Consider the following 17,763-nt stretch of genomic DNA (forward strand, 5'->3'; position numbering starts at 1 on the left):
GTCAGAGTGCCCTTCTACTGCCATCTGTCACATGGCAACAAAATGTAATGGAAAATTGGTGGAAGGTTCAATCTCTACTGCCATGCCACCAATATCTGCCTCTAACTTTGTGGGCCAACATAATATAATACGAGGCATTGCTTTTGGAGCAGTTGCTGTATGTCAATGCCCTATGCAATTCACAGATGGACTGAGGAGGAATAAATTGTAAATCTGAAAACTGATTAAAAATACTTATAGTTTGTGTTGTAATGTCTTGTCTGTTTCCATTTCCATATGCTCACAAAGGGCTGAAACTGTTCTTGCGTCAGTTTATTATGGCTGAGGATCAGCAGCCTCCCATGAGTAAAGCAGCAGAGACAGGCACAAGCTATTGGTAAGCTGTATTTCCTCCATTGCTTGTGACAGTGAGAAAGGATTTTTGGCATGGATAAATAATGGAAGAGAATATGCAGCAGAACCATGTCTGAATCTGTCTTCCTACTTAAAGTGCATGGGAAAAATTTTAAAGCTACTCTGATGAGAAGGAACAGGTTACTAATGCTGTGTCAAAGGATCACGTACCTAGGCCTAATGAGACATAACTTTGTCAATAAAGCCTGGATTTTTTATTATTATTATTATTTCTTTTTTAATGGCAAGTTGATGCCTTCAGAACATTGAAACCTGAAATTTTTTGGTCTGCATTTCAGGGATATTCTAACTAACTACTGTGTCCAGATCCATGTCACAATGAAAGCCTTCTGTGCCCAAAGATCTTTCACAGACAGACGAGTGAATTACCTATAGTCTATCTTTGGAAGCTATCCAAGTGAGCATAGGCAATATTTCTTTGAGATGGATCTTTTCTCTTGCAAAAAGGCAAGAAGTCAATGCTTTGCTAGTTCAAAATGTGGAGCTGGGTCACTGGTTATTGACAGGTAAAAAAGAAGGATACAAAATTCACTAGGCAGCATGCTTCTGCTTTAGTTCCTAATTAATCAAGAGATAAAAGCACCTTGAATGATAGTTCAAGTAAGTCAGACCATGAATAAAAGTGATTCCAATTCTTAAAAGGATGAAATGAGCTGTGCTCTTGTAAAGCAAAATTATGTAGCTTCAGCCAAGAGTTATACTCTTGCAGTTGCTTGGTAGCTAGGAGAAGTATTTCACATTGCTGCCACCAAATTTAACCCACTGGATATAAATCAAACAGGAATTTCTGATGATGGCTAAAAATCTCAGAAAATCCATGAAACTCCATAGGTGCCAAGAGATGTGGGTGATTTTACACCACAGAGAAGCGTAGGTAAAAGTGTTTCAAAGGAAGGAAAGGAAGATGACCAGACTAGAAAAAGGATGGAATAACATCCTTATCCAAGGCTCCTGACAGAAGGCAGCCTGAAATTAAGTGCACTGTTTCATACCCACCTATTTGGCTCCATTCTCACTGGGTAAACAACCCAGGCAGGTTGAAGCTCCAAAGGAGGTAGTAATGTGGGAATGGCTTTCCTTCCCAACTCTTAGTAAGCATCTCAATATCCAGAGCTTCCTAGGCTTGTTTCTTTTCTTTCTCTCTTCCTGTTTTCTTGGCTTTTTGTTTGTCTGTTTTTGTTTGTTTTTCCTTTTTCTTTGGTTGTATCTTTCCATCATTTCAACTCAAAATTATTTCAAAGAAGACAAAAAAATTGACCAGGGACGTGAAGCATGTGCTGTACAATGAGCAACAATCTATCACTCAGTGAATTCCTAGTTTGTATTTCTACAGTCTTTAACTAGAATTTGTCAAAGTTTTTTTCCATGGCATGTCTATAGAGACACACAACATCTCTCTGAGGCAGCTACATTATTAGCACTCTTTCAAATCTGCATAAAGACACATGAGCTGCAGTCTGCAGTCCATATATTGAAGTATCAACATGGTGTTCCACTGATAGCTCTACCTACCCTTCTATGTGGCTAACTGGGACCTAGATGCTTATATAGTCATGTAATGCAGGGTTCTTCATAATTTAGATGCATGAAAATCAGTCACTGAAGTTAATTTTGCTATGTTTTCCCTGTATCCAACGAAAACACATTTCCAAAGGATCAATTCTTCCAATTTTAAAGTAGGTATTCAGTATCTAATTGGGTGGTCCTGTGTGGAGCTCCATGATCCTTACGGGTCTGCTCCAACTCAAGGTATTCTATGATACTATGATTTGTGGAGTGACACTCCGGGAGACTAAAAATCTCTTCATTTTTACTAAAGATGGAGCCCTAGACCCTCAGCTTATATTTGGTTTGTGTGAAAGTTTAGCTGGTGCAGATTCAATTCTGATAAATGTGGGTCATTGTCTTTATAGTGCATCTCCCCAAAATCTCAGAATAAATCTCACAATGCTAAACTTCAGGCAGCATTTTGCTCACTGATTTTCAGTAGTCACATCCCACAGCTCTCTATGTTTGCCTTGGAAAATGGGTACAAGAGCAATCTGAAATCCCAGATCCTCAGGAGCACTGGGAGGCCAATTTTATAAAAAACAGAGTAGTTTTCAGATCTAGTACCGACAGTAATAAGACTGCAGTAATAGATCAGTGTGCTACAACCAGAATATTAATTAGTATTTTAGCACAGGTATTGGCACCTCTATCCACATTAAATTAGTTCTGGATAAAAGCCATGCAAGTCGTTAAACAAAAAAGTAGAAGATAAAATGAAAAGTTGTGTGGGACAGAGCTGGTAAATTCTGCTATCTCACTTCTGTAAGGTGACCATTCCAACTAACCTTATAAGGCAATGGAGGAATAAAACATAAGTGGTGATTCAGAGATTGCCTCAGCTGAATCAATCAAATAACATACATTATTTATTGCAGCTCTTGATTTGGAAAAACGTATTGCTCAGCCTGTGTTCCCTTCTCCATTCTTTGTATTTACTTCTGAATTTCTTCAATACAGCATATTTTTCAGTATATTTCATTTTCATAGTATGTTTCATTATGTTGAAGCACCTCAAAATTTAAGGATAGAATACAGAAATTTTGAGTCAGATTGCAGCTGGCTCTTCTTCTACATGCAAGGCTAGACCTTCTGCCTGAACATCCCTCCTCCCAGCTGCGATCTGTGCAATCTTCTGATTGTTGAGAATAATATACACAAATACCACCTAGAAAAAGAAGTGACCAAAAAGAAGAAATGTCATTGTATTCTTGTTGGCAACACTTGTTTTGGCAACAAGTGAGCGCTTCCTCAAAGGGGGGCACATGAACAGTTCTCTTTCCTGTATACAGGTATCACTTCCTTATAAAATGGTCACTAAAAAAAAATCATCACATATACGTATGCATGTACATATGGATGCATACTCTTTCTTCTAATCAATTAGGAAACAATATAATCACTAGAGAATTTACATTAAGGCCCGCTATCTTTGATGTGTAACAGCAATACACAGCAGTTCAGGAAAAGAGCCTTCATTTGCTATTGAAGCACTCGGAGATTTTAGAGAGGTGAAATGTAATTACCTCTTACAAGCTGGATAACAATGCTTTCACTAATTTTGTTTGAATATTATCTTTTATTACACTACCTCTGCAGACTTTTGCATGTGTGAATGTCTAAATTTCCCACTGCTTGGAAAACACAATTTATAACCTTTTAAGGTTAACCTAAACTGAAATAAGCAGTACTCTTAAGATTATGCTGACAGATTTGGAGGGGTTTGAATCTTTCAGCACCAAATGCATGAGTCAGTTCTATTGGCTAAGAAGTATTTTCAGAGCTGATTAAGAGACAACTAACAGCAATGAATATTTACAGTGCTATCTGCTCCTACATTGTGCTCTTCAAGTGGCTCCTCTGACAGAGGATTTGAACATTTGAGTATTTCCTGTTGTGCATCCCTTCGAACTGCATGAACAGCCATTTCTCATTTACTATGATAACTGAAATATTAGCAATAGCAATTGCAAACAAACAAGCAAAGAAGAACAAAAAAGAAAACAAAACCAAGATGACAAGACAAATTCCTTGGAGAAATGAACTTTTGTCATTGCTGAGGGAAATATCTGTTGCATTTGGGGATATGTCTATGTGGAGCTAGAGTCTGTTACATGCACAGTAATTTAGCCAGCCTTCAAGAGGGATACATTTTCTTTTTTTTTTCCCATTTGTATCACTAACCAGAAATGCATGTTTTATAAGCGTGTAAGCTTATAAAATAAATACACCTCTCAGAGAGCTGCAACTGCCTGGCTACAAATTCTCTCTGCTGTGAACATTGCTTTCTTTGGTGAGATTCAGAGGGAAAATGTCCATTTATGTTGCTAGGATTTACAGCCTAAAATGTTTGTTGACATGTATAAAATGCAAGCTGACTAAAAACTAAACTCGGAGATGAGGTCTTACACCACAGGATTAAAATCACAGGAGCAGTCTGAATGGAAAGCAATTGACACAGTTTTGGGCCAGCTGTCTGTAAATTGCCCCTTCTGTGCTAAGGTACTGTGTGGTCTGTGCTTCACTGCATCATGTGGCAGCCATGCTACAAAGGCAAAGCTGCAAGCCAATATTCAAATGAGGCCTGAAGTAGAAATACTATTTTTCTCCATTAGAGGGTGGTCCCTCCTCACATGGTTGAATTCCACTGGCAGCAGGAGAAGACCTGCAATGCAGTCAGCTGCATCGTGGATGACACGTGAATCAGGAGATGTCTGCGTCTTTCCTGTGCATGCCTCACACTGCCTTTTGAACATGGCAGTTAAAGAAAATAAATGTACGTGGCCACAGGCCAACTGTGTACATACATACATGCAGTACCTGTCTTCATTCACGTATTATTTATTCACATAAACGAAAGCACCTCCACATGCACATATGTATACCAGTAAGGCAGCCTAAAGACATTTACAGCTTTACCCGCAGCAGCTGTAATGAAAGGAACTGAATTCACCACTGTGCTATTATTCTTCTGTCAATAACACCTACTGAATTTCAGTCATGCTAATGAACTTTATGTGCTTTTTTTTTTTTAAAAAAAAAAATCAGCATACACTTATGAGTGCACATAAGTATTAGAAATAAAAGTATTGCAGATAAAATACTTAGATTAAGATAGAATTGTGATTAGGAATTTGTAAGCCAAAGAATGCCAAAATGCTACTTTCCAGGCAAACCTTGCTGCACTCTCATGTGACTGTGAACAATATGAAAAGCCTTTCACAACATGATTGCCTTGCTTATTTTAATACCCTAATTCCATGCAGGCAACCCTATTCGTTCAATATGTTTTCAAGATTATATATACAGGCAGTAGTGTTCTGTTACACATTTTTACAGCTCAAAGTTAATAATAATAATAAAAAAATTCAATAGAATTTCCTACTGCACAGCATACTGTAGAATAAGAATTGCAGTGAAATGTTGGAAGTAATTGCTGCTGGCACAAAGAAACCACTTAGACTTTGTATTTCATTAGTTTAATAGTAGTGAACTGTCTCATTGACAGCACTGCCTGTTAAAAACCGTACGTACATATAAACACCCACAGAAAAGGCCTTTGAAGATTTTTTAAAGTTAAAAAAAAAAACAACACAACAATTCAGAATCCTCTTAATTAAAAGCCAAAATAGACACAGCTGATGTCAAAAGAAGTTTGGACACTGAGCACCCATGAAAGCAGACAAACAGATGAAGACAGAACTTCAGAACGAAAATGTTCCTGTTTTAAATTGACCTTGTTCCATCAGAGGCATTTAAAAACAGCAGAAGGTCCAGACCTTCATCACATCCTGCACCTACAAAGGCATTTACTCCAACTAGAGTAATCTCGGAATGGAACCACTGAAATAGCAAAAAGCTTCATGTTGTGCACATGTTTAAATACTTCCAGTTGGAAACCTACTATTTATCTCCTCCCAGAAACAAACTTAATTCCTAGCAGTCAAAGAAATCTATTTTCTAAATGCTGTTTTTACTGTCTAGCCTATGTCTCTTGGTTGCAAGCCCTTGCAATGTCTCCTTTATGAAAGCTCACATACAAGCACTTTTCACAAGATTGTTGTAACAGTCTTACCTATATACAGAGAAGCAAATGTCAAAGGTTTTGTTGGGTTTAAAAATACCTATTCGGAAAAAGCACCTACAGCAAATAAACATTTCTTTTATTGCTCTCTCCTTATTATTTTCTTTCTTGTTAATAATAAAATAGAGAATTGCATATGATTTTTTTTCCAGTTCCCTCGCAGCCAAATAAACATGAGCTACACATTCACATTAATAATTCTGTATGGTCAGATACTGAGAACTAAAGCAATCCTTTCAGGGTTGTTATTCAGCCTCAGATTTCAAAGACACACTGCATATGGGCAAGTTATCCATCAGCTCCCTCTGACTAGAAACCTCAAACCTAACAAGTCTGCACTTTAGAAACAGCACAAGAGGATTTTCTTGTAGATGGCACTGCAAAGAAGCAATAATTTGTGAAAAATGTAGATCCACAAAGTACATGCTTCACAACAATTTATGCAGTGGAAGTGTAAAGCAGCAATCTTATTAGAATACAGCCAGCCTTATCCAGCAAAAGACTCAGACAGCTGTTGTATGGACAAAGCTTAATATTCCTTCATTTCCCATGCAAGCCTATTTTTCAAGCCCACAATGTCCCCACTCCACTGAGTTACATTTAAAACTACCTGGAGAGCTTTTTCACGCAGAGCTTGTGTTACTCATTCTACATATGGTGTGAAGTTCACAGATGAGAAATGTGAGTGCCTAAAATAAATACTACATGAACCCAGAGATGTGCAAGGGCCCTTGGGAGTTCAGCAAATGAAATGCCTATCAGTCTCTGACACAGCAGACGCTCCCTACAATTGGCAGCTTCATGCTTCATTATGCATGGATCAGATATATAGGTATGGCCCCAGGCAAACTCCCTGGTTTAATGGAGAGGTGCATGCTGGGGAAAAGCAAATGTCATTTGCCCATGAATTTGAAAGATGAGGGGAAAGAGGAAATGGAGTTGATTAATCAAATGTATGAGCGGTTTATTTTGTACCATTTATCCTAGAGTTTCCTCACAGAGAGTTATTTCCAGCGTTATATGCATTGCACCTTTTATGTTTTGTGGATTTGACAGTGTTTAAAAATGCAATTATTCTTGTCCATCCAGCTGAACAGATTCACAGTAAATAATAAACAGGTAGGTTACTACCCACAGGAAAATAAATAAATAAAAATTGTGCTGCCTTTTATAAACCTTGGAATATGCCCTGTGTTTAGAGCAAGAGGACAGCAGATAGAATTGCTGAAATTGCGCAGAGTCTGTCAAACATACTGTGCTGCCTTAATGAAAAAATGAAAGTTATTCCTGAGACTAAGTTACTGTAAGTTTATCATCATGGGCATTCCTTGTACAGGAAAAAAACCAACGCATTAGTAAAACAGTAGTTTGCTTCACGTGAGTGTAGTTCTAATTAAAAGAAACAGTGAAAACACCTGATCTATCCTGACTTGCAATTAAATGAAGTGACAGGGAGGAGAGAGAAAGAATAAAGGAGAAAATAATCACTAAAAATCTCCTAAGAAAGCAAAAATCTAAAACATTTCTGGGAAAGGAAACTGCATTTCGTCATTCTGGGGCAATGAGAAAAAGTGCTACTGATTATCAACGTGTTTAATTAAAACCCTTCTTTCCACCTGCACCGTTTTCATTCTGAGATTTCAATCATAATATATTCTGTCACTTAAACTTTAAAACATTGTTGTGATTTTTACTTTTTTTTCTCTCACATCAACAATAATCATAGGAGATTTCCCATAGTAGATTATACAAGGAACACTTGTATATAAATGTGTGTGTGCACAAGCGCATCTTTTTATAGCAAGCAGCCTGCAGAGGAATGATATGGAATTGTTTTGAGCCTAAAACATGGATGAAAATAAAGCAAACCAAGTCTATAAAACTGTGACACTTAAGAAGATAAGCTTTCAGCAGCTGTAAAAAATAGAGTGACAGAGTAAGAAAAGGAAAAGAATGCCACTAATGTCTCTCAATGCTCTTTCCGTGTGTTCAGACAAGTTATGGTTAGGAATGTAAAACCTGAATTTAAAGAAAGTGCATCTGGTGGAGATTAAAAAGGATAAAGGGAAGAAAATCAGTTTGATGTACACTTCAAAATGTTGCTCATAATATAGTTTGTTCTATTACTTGAAAAGAGGGTATCACTACTCTTTTATGTCTAGTTTTAAATCCTATGCTTTTAAAGTATCTTTTATTTGCTCTTATTTGAGGTGAATTGCCTTACTTCAAACCTTAAATCTGGTTTGTGGATTTTGACTTCAGAGTGGCTTCCTTTGAATAATCTTCTGAAGTTAAATTTTATCCCCCATTTTACCAGTTCTCAGGTTTTCCTGAGTAGTTGTGAATACGTGATCTTGTGCAGTGAGAATCACCTGCAGGTCCAGGAATGCACATTTCATACTGAAGCTGTCACTGCGCTATGGCAGGGTCAGGAAAGAGGTATATTCTCAAGTTTGGTGAATTATAAACATGAATATAGTCACAGTGAGTCATGTAAACACAAATTCCACTTTATTGCTATTTTTATATACCACACCATACATTAGCTTCTATTGCAAACAAATAATAATGATGTTTTTGGTCAGTTTTAGAGCATGTTGCAATGTAGAAAGTAAATCTCAGTACTAATTATGAACCCAAAAATCTCTCTGAAACCAGTTTGGATATTTGTCTATTGGTAAACTGCTTAGACTTTTATTCACAAGAAAGAATGAAAAATATGTTCTGCTAACACATCAATGAATGGAGAGCATGGAACTAAATTCAATGGACGTGAAAACATAATCTTGACTACTTTAATGGGATGCCAAGACCAGGTTGGATGGGGTCCTGGATAACTTTATCTAATGCATTGCAACCCTGCCCATAGCAGAAGGGTTGAAGCTGGACAGCATTTAAGGTCACTTTCAACCCAAGTTATTCTTTGATTCAGTGATGCATGAAATGTATGCAGTAAAATCTGAAAGTCTCTTGGACTCAATTGGATCATAGATACTCCACAATTTTCATAAAATTAAAAGGAAATGTAGAGTTTTCAAGCATTGTGCTCAACTATTGTGGAAGCTCTTTACAGTAGTTCCAAAATTTTTTGTTCTGTGTTTTAACATTATTATGCTCAGAGAGGTACTAATCAAGAAGGAAAAAAGTAGATTCTATGCAGCATCTAATTCAGCTCAGTCAATCAGTTCTATGAAACAGTGCCTTTAACAGCCAAATGCAAGATAAATTATATGGAATTGGTGACATGAACTCCAAGAAGTTTATGAACAGAAAAAAAATACTTCAGATTTCATATACTGTAGAATTCTTTTGCTGCTGAAGTATAAAATTACCATTCAATATTCAATCTACATTTAAAATAACAATATTTTTTCCCAAATTGAAAATTGACATTCCAGTTTGGTAAATGCAGCCTTGTCTTTTTAAAACAGCTAGATCAGCTCCATGTTTTGTTTAAGTGGTCATAACTACAACTGGACACAATGGGCTATGACAGATATAAGCCTACAAATTTTACAGATTTAAATGCAGATGCCATCAGGATAATGTGAGTTGTCCTAAGAGTGCAAGATCTTCATAACACCTAGGATCCACAGCAGCACTTCAGCATCTCTTAACAATGCAAATCAGACTTCTTCCCCTCATCTAAGAAGCCTGGCTATGTTCCAATTGCAGCTACCTGCAACAGCCAACCATATTTATGAAAAGACAGTGTCCTGCAAATAAAGTGCTCTTAGCTCTCGCTGACACATCACAAAAATCTTAAAACTAGTGAAAAAAAGAAAAAAAAAAAAAAAAGAAAAAAAAGGAATACAAACTCTTAGCTTAATAAAGTTTAACTGTCACTTCAGCAGCAGAGGTTTGGTTGGATAAACTGCACCATTCTGTAGAGAAGATTGGAGTTTGCCACTGCTTTATGCCCTTTCTGCAACCCACACCTCTCCCTTTATCTTCCTCCAAAGTCCTCAGAATTTTTTATCTTTTTTTTTCCTTCCATCTTGTGTTTTTTTTTTTTTTTTTTTTTTTTCCTTGAGATCCAGAGTGCTTCTTGTTCAAATTGATAAGTGTGTGACTGGCAATGAGAACTGAAATGAAGGATGGCTACATGCTAACCTGACCTCTGCGCTTTACAACCAGTGGCAGGCAGTGATTAATGGAGTGACTGGGGAGAAGGACTGTGTGGATGGGTGACATTCTCCTGGACTGCTGTCAGAGAGCAGCAGGAGAGCATCCACCTACATTTACATCTCTCTGGTCTGCCTCAAACATCTGTGTACTCCTTGCCTTAGATTTGCCCTGTTCATTATTTTCTCACTTCTCTTTTAAATAGCTACATTTTTTTTTTTTCCTGTGCCTCTCAAAACTTTTATCCTTTGCTGCTGGTCCTCCCTGACCAGGTCCAGAAGAAATATTCTCGGTGTACAACATTTTGATACAATCAAATGCTGTTCATACCAAGTAATATGAATAAAAGCCACTGTTTTGCCAAGATGTACACTACCAGGATCAAAAAATGTATATATTTTACCAATATGTGATATTATATTATTGTTTTTTCATTCACTGTGTGAGAATCCATTACAATACTGTTAAAAAGGTCCTCTCACAGATTTCATGATTCCTTACATATTATATTTTACTTGTTAGTTTCAAACTATATCCAGTCGCATTGACATATAATCCCAAACCAGCCCAATTTGGCATGTTTTGAAAAAAGTGTCATTCAGTTAGACTGTAAATGTGGAACATAATTGGTGAGATTAAGAGAGAATGGAAAAAATTGTACCCTTTGTAATGAGGTGTTGTTTTTCTGTAAAAATGACAAGGGTATAGCATGGCAGCTGACATCAGCATAAATGTCAAATCTCTCTGCTGAGCAAAACTCAGTACAGAATACAACTTGCACCTCTCATTTACTAGCCTTGTTAAACTTCTCATCAGTGACACATATACTTCCAATAATAAGATAACTTCTGCAACAAAAGTTAAATCCCTGCCTCTACAATGCTCTGTGTGCAAACCTACGGGATCACTGAAATAGCCCTAAGTATTTTTTGCATTACCTAGCACCAATACGAAAAATAATTTATACAGGTGCTGTGAAACATGTACAGGGAAATTTGTTTCCAGATCTTTATAAACAGCTTTTGTCTTTTCCCATGATATGACATTATAGTAACTAGAGTTATGCTGTGTGTACCATTAGAAATGGAGGAATAAGCATTAATTCACTGGAATTCCAGAAGGATGTAGCTTTTGAAGGTAGTTTGAAGGCTGTTCTTGAAACGTTCAGAATTCCATACTGCAAGAATATCACTGCTATAGTAAATCTCATTTGGTTTGCCTCTTTGTCAACACATCTATTTATACTTCATTAATCTATAAGAAGGGTGAATGAATGAGATGATGGAAGAGACAAATGAATATTGTTTATTTACATTCTGACCTTGCAGACATTTTTCATTTCTGCATGTGTAAAGGATTAATTCACCAGTTACTGCCTCTGATATAACAGAAAGTTGCCCATATGATACTACCTATCCGCTCAGGTAATTTGAGAAATGAAGGAGCTCTCTTTAAGAGGGGATTTATCAAATTCTTCCCTGTAGGCAAAGTTTTTGTTCCCACAGTGTGCAGCATAAGATAGGTAAATTTATTCTGTACTCTGGAATTCCCTTGGAGACTGGGATGGTGGTGGAGGTGGTCTGTTTTTTTGCAGAAACCTCCTGTCAGACCTCCAGAAACCATGTTAGTGCTGGCCAGCTAAAAAGCCAAGGAAGTGCTATTACAGCTCAGAGAAATGGGTAAGATATATGAAGGAAATCCTTTTCCTAGAAAATGACAGATGCATAATGAAACAATCATTCTGATAAAACAATCTTGTGCAACTTGTATAAAGAAATATGCATGGAAGAGAGCTCTTCTTCCATACTATTGCATTTACCTCAGACTCACTGATCAGTGGCTAATCTATTATGGAAACTGCTGAATCACCACCTGAACCTCTGATTATTTACCTGAGGTGAGCAATGAGTCAGTCAGCCCTGGGAGCACAGCTGAAGGCAATTCACCTGTGCTGCAGGAAGCTTGGCTCCACCCCTCCTACACCTATTTAAGAGCTGACTACCACTGGGGAAGGTTCTCTTTCTGGCAATCCCTCCTTTGGAGTTTTCTAATCAGCTCAGGGCATGGGTAAGACCTTTATTTTTTTTTGGTGTAATAACCTGCTTAGCCAAACTCTCTTGTGTACTTCTTAGTTATAACATCTGAATATTCATTGATTATATATTTACCATTCAAGATTTATCCTAGAACATGTTAGGAGTCTTTTCTCATTGAAATGCTGCATTGCAACTGGTCTCAAAACCGCATCATTTGATTTGTTAATTTTTGAGTAGAATTACTGGGTTTGAAAGTAAAGATGTAGAAAGATGATTTTCCCATGCTAAATCTTGCATGCTCCACTGCATTTCTTTGTTGTAAGACAACTTCTACTACAACAGAGGTGTAAGCCTTTTATCAAATGTGTTGCTCTCTTGCTTCAAATCTCTCATATTCTGTTTTCCTGCCCAAGTAAGGTTATCCCTGAGTCACATCAAGATACTTGCCAGTAAAGGTGCTCAGGAAACATGTATGGTTTAGTGAGTGATATTGATGGTAAATGTGCTGTTGAATTAGATGATCTTAGAGGTTTTACCTTAATGATTCTATGATTCTATATTACTATGATCTACAAATATCTCAGACCCTTTCTTAGCCAGTAAGATTAATCCTCCTCCATTTATATATATATATTAGACTCATTACTAGATACTCTTAAGAAAAAGATGATTGAGCACACTTCACTCAGATGGCATATTGCTTTATCAGGAATGCCACCTTCAAACACAAAGTCCTGGCAGAACCAATGATTTTTTAAAAAACATGACCCTTTCAGGAACTGGTCTTATATCCCTGAATTGACAGGTACTTGAAGAGTTAGGATGTAAAATAACATAAAACCAGGAAAATGAGGTTGAAAACGTTGGCGCAGATAACCCTGTTTGCATGTCCCATCCTCAGACACTTTCAAGAGGAAAGCAGAAGAGTAGGCTGGTGCTCAGCAGAGTCCTCTAACATATTAGAAGGCTTTTGGTAGCTAGAGCTGGGAGGTGTATGACCACAAAGCATGGTAGCATGTATTAAGCACACTAAGGCTCAGCCTCATGGAAGTGCTTACAGTAAATGTGAATGCAGATGTGGTTGCAGTTGATCAGCTGATGTGCAGTAGCTCATTCTCCCAGGGTATTAGGCCCTTAATGAGTCTAAACACTTGCTTTGGGATATCACTTCTAGCTAAGAACTACTGCCAGACCTCTTATTAAAAATAATTATTCTTTCAACACTGGATAACTCTAGTAATTTTATCATAGCCTGGACACAGTTAATATATTTTCTTTAAAGCTGAATGAAGACAAAGAAGAACAGTTGTGAAAATCTGAGTCATATTCAACAATACTCTACACTTATCTACCTTGCTCTCTTGCACTATTTTGAAGCCATAAAGCAGTTACTGATAACCTCAGCACAATGCACCACAGAGGTTTACTATTTTCTTGCATCATTGGAGTGGCACTGACCAATCAGAAACTGACAGTGAGTCTTTTGTCTTATTAACATTTCGGTTCAGCTATACCTTGCCCGAGAACTTAGGTATTCACAGAACTGAGGTAAGAAGGTTTGAAATGCATAGGAATAACAACAGTGTTAAAGATTTGTCAAACCCTCACTTGTGTACAGTGCTGAGATGTACTTCACTTTAATGAATTTCAAAGTTGGATTGGCTTGCCATTGCTCTGTGATAGTGAAAGGCAAAATTCTGTATTCACAACTATTTTTCAGACAGTTCTGATTTCTGTATTGCTGATGTTGTTGTACTCAGACTTTATGAGCTTTCAGAGAGATCATCAGCTAGAATTATTGTTGATCTCTGGACACTGAAATTGATATGTACTCATATTAATTGTAATGGCATTGAAGATGATACTTATATTGCTTTAAGTATTGTCTTCAGGATTCACAGAGCTTAAGGTGGGATCAGAGCTCCCATATGAATATTAGTGTTAGTGTTGCTAATACTGATCTTGTTGAACAGCACAAACTTCTCCAAAAACTTGAAAGATACAATCTAATGAGCGGTAGAGTTCAGTGAGCTCTTGGACTGTTGTGTACAGGACTTTCTAGTAGAATCTACAGATTCTACTACATAGAATCACAGAACTGCTTGGGTTGAAAAGGACCTTAATGATCATCTAGTCCCAGCAAATCTTTCAGAAACAGAAGGTTAAATACTGAAATGGCAAACAGAAGTGTGCACAGAAACAAAGGAATGTGGGTGGTTCACATTCACAAAATGCAAATGTGTTACATATGAGGGTAAAGTGAAATCCTGCCCCTCTTTTTCATTTACTGGGTCTGCTCTGGGTGCCTTCCTAAGGCTACAGGCCTCTGAAAGATCCAAATTATGGTTCCTTCTTGCCTGCTTCCAAAGCATAGTGAAAAGAAAGGGGCACTGACAAAAACATGATGGAAACATAGCAACAAAAATAAAATTAAAGGACTGCTTGGTATTTCTAGTCCTATCTGAGAAACTGTCAGATGCACTGATGTCTGAAACTCCAGGTAAGTAGGAAAGCTGAAGGCAGCCATTGTTCCTAACCAAACTGTTCTGAGTGTTTTGCAATGTGGTTAATAATTCTTCTACCTGTTATTCCACATTCAAATGTTATTAGAAGCCAGTGATAATACTGAAATGCAGCAGATCATATTCAAAGTGCCTTGTTATCTGTCAGCCCTCAGGAGGACTGATGCGAAGGAATTGTAAATGCATGTCACGCTGGGGAGACTGAGATGACTGCCATCCTCTGTCTTTGGAGAAGTATTTGAACATCATGTGTCAGCACCTCCTGTAGCTATTCAAAATAAGGATACTGAACAAACTGCTAGTCTGGGCATCTCTAATTAGGTGTTCAGCATGGAAACATTCCTCCCAAGAGAGAGCATCTGACTCACAGTGAGTTGCGCATGATATTTAGCAAAACTGCTTAGTACAGTTCACAGTGCAATACAGTTAGGTAATTTAAAATAATTTGTCTTATCTCAGAACTTCAGCACAGATATTGAAGTGTAGTGGGGACCAAAGTATCAAAGACACAGCAGACTGCAATATCCAAAATAGAATGAAGATGTATGGAAATCCTGAACTGAGATACAGCCACATAAACTCTGAGATGCCTGAACTTCAAAACAAATTCTGCTGTTCTGTTATTCTGAATTTCCATACATAACTCAAGGTATGCATCAGCAGATGCTCTTAATACGTTTAGTTCTAAAATTGTTGATCTGAGCATGTTTGGCACATACATAAGCTAGGTAGCCAGGAACCAGAAAACTGCATGTTCTCCTGAGTTCTTCGGAGGTGCCTGCACAAGGAAAGAAAAAAGACAACCAACTTCTAGGAGTCAAATGTAACAGCTAAAGAGGGAACTTATATTAAAATGGAATGATAGTGATGAAATTCAGTCCTTACTCCTCAAAGTATATTAATATTTATGAATTTTACATATGTATATTCTTTTATATAAGAAGTAGATATTTTTTCCTCACTGTTGTTTAACATTAAAACCCAAAATAACTCTGGAATTAGTAATCAGAAAACATGTATCTCTCAAGTCTGTCTGAGCTCAGTAAATTGTAACTGTGCTTACAACATCTCAGCATGGAAACATGCATTCCTGTCTGGATTAAATTTGTTTGTTTGTTCTTTTTTCTCTTCTGTCTTTTAATAACTGCAAATTGAGCATTAGGAATGACACACTTCACCCCTACTACCAACAAATGGCCTGTAAAATTGCCTCGTGAAACTACTGCTGTACAGTTTACTTCATTCCAGATGTTATATTGTCAGTCAACTGGTGCAACAGATGAAGTGGTGCTCCATCAGCAGAAGACAAAAGACCATTCTGGAAGGACTGAACACCATGTGCTGGTTTCACCTGTCATAATTGCAGAGATCAGGAAAAGGAACCAGAATGCAAAGTGATTTTCCCAGTAACCCTGTATCAGGTCCCAAGACACTGTACCAAGCTGAGCGTCCCTGATTGCCTTCATGGTGAAAGTGACTTTGTATTGACTATAGAAACATACAGACATCTCCTTAGAGATAGGACGGAATAGTCCTTTACATCACTTTCAGAGGGACACAAATTATCCCATAGTGAAATATCTATGAGACCAGAAATCTAAAACAAAGGTTTTTTTGGTACAAACAGCAGCCTACCAATTAAATATTTTGGGTATATGCAGGATGGCTCTGTGCCGTGCATACTACAGGCTTGGCCTAAACAGCCTTGGTTAGAAACTAGGTATTCTCCAAATATTATCACAGAGATGAATAACTTAGAAATATTATTAGCATGACTCCTCTAGAGTGAGAAGTTATACTTTTTTTTTTTTTTTTTTTTTGCATACTTGTGCTATTTCTGAAAAGGATATTTTTCATGCCAAGTTAAATACTGTTCTGAGAATATACTTATGTGTCAGGCAACAAGAAATTTGTAGCTGCCACTTTGTCCTAAACTATTGTACACACTGAAATTGCCTTGGAGTAGTTTGCTTTTGAGAAAAGAAAAACAAAAGAAAAAAAAAAAATATTAACTCCTTTGCTTAACATGCAACTGACATATAAAATCTGTCTTCAAAAAGACACATCTTTCTAAATTTTCAGTTTTTAAATCAGATGAAATCTGAAGCAAATAGGACAAAAGGGTCTTCCAGTGCAAGTAAACTATATTTATATTTTCATCAAGCTTTTTAATGTGCCAGAATGGTCTAGTATGGCAGTGTGGTCAGGTGTTCTTTCAGCCTATCTATTTCGGGCTTGCTCTATTATGTGACTTTTCTTTTGCTTTTTTGAAATGGCTAAGGAAATGGCTGGGGTATCCTAGTGAGCAGGCCTGATTACTTGCTGCTATGTTCTGATGATACTCTCTCTTATCATTTCAAATTCATCAATGAGGACTACACTGAAAGTAATGTCTCCTATTTTATTATGTTGGCCCATGACATCAGAGACAGATATTGTTGGCATGATAGTAGAGGTTGAACCTTCCCACCAACATTAAATTACGTTTTGTTGCCATGTGACAGATGGCAGCAAAGGGGCACTCTGACAAAATGACATCTATCATGGGAGCACATATGAAACAAAGGTGTGTCATTCAATTCTCTGTGTGGGGAAAAAAATGCACCTCTTAACATTCATCAATGCTTGCTGAATGTTTATGGAGCCCAGATAGTGGATGTGTGCACAGTGAAAAGGTGGGTGGTGTACTTCACAGTGGTAACAGTGATAGCGGGCCACTTCCATTGATGAAGACTTTTATAAACGTGGCATGCAGGCTCTTGTTCATCACTGGCAAAAATGCAGAGCTAACAATGTTTTGTAGCTGATAAATTTCTCTACCAGTGTTATTTTGTTCTTTGTTCTGTTGTTCTTTCTGATTTAGAGCAGAAATCTATTAAACTAGTTTAGACAGATGAAATTTGGTGAGACATGTCCCACTCATGAAATTCTATTACAAATATTTAGCAATTAAAAAAGAATGACAAGGAACATAAATTTTCACCTATCCTAAGGATCCTAAACATTGAAGTCCTAAAACTGTCAGAGTTAGCCT

At 37.2% G+C, this 17,763-nt stretch overlaps 1 long non-coding RNA gene across 1 annotated transcript; it reads left to right on the forward strand.

Annotated features, from left to right (window-relative positions):
* Window positions 1-12,196: 12,196 nt before the first annotated feature.
* LOC122193162 lies at window positions 12,197-16,583 on the forward strand. The gene is made up of 3 exons (XR_006182830.1): window positions 12,197-12,238; window positions 14,878-15,098; window positions 15,189-16,583. It is a non-coding gene; the product is annotated as an uncharacterized LOC122193162 (long non-coding RNA).
* Window positions 16,584-17,763: the final 1,180 nt, after the last annotated feature.

Source organism: Lagopus leucura, unplaced genomic scaffold (genome assembly GCF_019238085.1).
Source record: "Lagopus leucura isolate 7727_CA_CO unplaced genomic scaffold, USGS_WTPT01 Super-Scaffold_73, whole genome shotgun sequence".
Taxonomy (NCBI): domain Eukaryota; kingdom Metazoa; phylum Chordata; class Aves; order Galliformes; family Phasianidae; genus Lagopus; species Lagopus leucura.